General features: G+C 35.3%; 1 long non-coding RNA gene across 1 annotated transcript; it reads left to right on the top strand.

The window, feature by feature from the left end:
• The first annotated feature begins 629 nt into the window (after positions 1 to 629).
• Positions 630 to 1,473, top strand: LOC108866595. The gene is made up of 2 exons (XR_001952495.2): positions 630 to 873; positions 1,194 to 1,473. It is a non-coding gene; the product is annotated as an uncharacterized LOC108866595 (long non-coding RNA).
• The last annotated feature ends 480 nt before the right edge of the window (positions 1,474 to 1,953 follow it).

Raw genomic sequence — 1,953 nt, 5'->3', positions numbered from 1 at the left:
TCCTAACAATTTCAAATTAAAAATAATATAGAAGAGAGATTATATGCACACCCCAAATTACTTCCCTACATCTTTTTATTTTTTATTTTTATATTTTTTTAATATTTTAAACACCACTAACATTTGGTAGAAAAATATTAAAAAATTAAAAGTATGTGAGGAAAGTAATTTGGGGTGTGAAAATATAATCTCTCTAAATAAAATAAAAATAGGGAGAGAGAAACAGACTTATAGTTGAGAAATGGGAGACAGAGAGAGGGGAGGATTTGAGAGAGAGACAGAGACAGAGGAGTTCAGAAAGAGAGAGGATAGAGAAGGAGTGATTGCAGAGAGGCTTTCAGTGTTGCACGGCACGAGGAAGAAAGAAGAAGGGTATGAGGGTTATAACCTTTAAATCTTTGCCTGGCGGACGGTTCGTCGAGCAAAAACTTTAAAATTTTTCCACGTATTGAAAAACCTAAATTTTTGTGGGACAAAAACTAAAGTCACCTCCAATCTGATCAGAGGATCAGAAAGTCAAAAATAATTTGTAATAACACGAAAATCGTATTCAACCAAAAACTAAACTAAAAAACTCGTATGACCCACCGGACCAAAAAAGAAGAATTAAGTCAACCTGCTGGCCCGAAGGAGCCAGCTAGCCCGGGCTGACTTCCTCCATCTCCCAAACACGTTCCGTACAATGTGCATCTCCCCAACGATTATCACAAAACTCTGTGTCTTGTGAAAGAGACCCAAAACAAGGCTGCATCGGCCGGCGCAAGGGCTGACTGTGCCACTGCTGGTGAAGACGATTCTGAAGATCTTGGATCGGGCAACGGAGTATGCGACGGGAGAGCTGCTGTCGTTGTGCTAGAATACCTCGCCGCTGAGGTTAGTTTGTTTTTTCATCTATGTGGGTTCTATTGTTTTTAGTTTTGGGTTTGATTTTGATTGTGCAATTTCATGCAATTTCATGTCTTTGGAATTTGGGTCGATCTAATTATGAGTATAATTTTCTGGGTTTAATCCAATTTCTGGATACAAATCGGTTTAGTAATGTGTTATTAGTTTTTGAAATTCAACATTTGTTCGTTATTGGTGGGTTTTGATTCCCTGGAGTTTGATTGGTTAAGATTTTCATGTTTATTGGCATTGTATATCTCGAACTTTTATGGGTTTGATCTGATTTTTTCTTGTGAAATTTTGTTTAGGTGTTGGAGCTCGCTGGAAACGCTGCAAGGGACAACAACAAGAACCGCATTATTCGTGGCCCGAGTGCCCTTTTGAATTTCACTTCTTTTTTTTCTTTTTTTTTTAATTTTCTTAATCTCTAATTTTTCAGTTTTTTAGTAGGAAAAAAAAAAGTAAAAAGGAAAGTAAAATTGAGGTTGTAGATTATTGGTATATAAAAATATTGTAATTTTTTGTGTATTTTGTATGTAAGAATTTTTGTTTAGATTATTGGTATATAAAAATGTTGTAATTTTCTGTTTTTGTCTGTGTGGGTGATTAGTTTGTTTTTGTTTTATTTTTGTGTTTATCTAGAATTTGTAAATTCTAGGGTTGACGGGGAAGAAACGGGATTATTGGAGGGACGCGTTTGGCGATACGGACAGTTAACTTCGATACCAATAGACTCTCGTTTTAGGACTTCGGACCCACCGTTGACAGGGAGGATCTTCATAAATTAAAATAATAAATTATGATTAATTCTATAATCCTTCGATCCTTTCGGTTGGAGATGATTTTTTGTCTGAGGGTTATGTTTGGCTTATGATTTTCTGGCTCCTCAGTTGAAGATAGTAAGAAATATAGCATAACAGTGTTTATTAAAATATTAATTTCTTTAAAGGTTATAGTATTAAAACGAACCATTTGACCTTCTTTTGATTGGAGATGACCTAAGAGTTTGTCTGGCAAGGTCACCTAAAATCTTTAGTTTAGTCAACAAATTGGTGGGACATAGAGTTT

The sequence above is a fragment of a genome, unplaced genomic scaffold, assembly GCF_019419815.1.
Source record: "Pyrus x bretschneideri cultivar Hongxiangsu unplaced genomic scaffold, Pyrus_bretschneideri_v1 Contig37, whole genome shotgun sequence".
NCBI lineage: Eukaryota > Viridiplantae > Streptophyta > Magnoliopsida > Rosales > Rosaceae > Pyrus > Pyrus x bretschneideri.
Note: the sequence above shows the minus strand (reverse complement) of the source record. Positions and strands in the feature narration are given on the sequence as shown.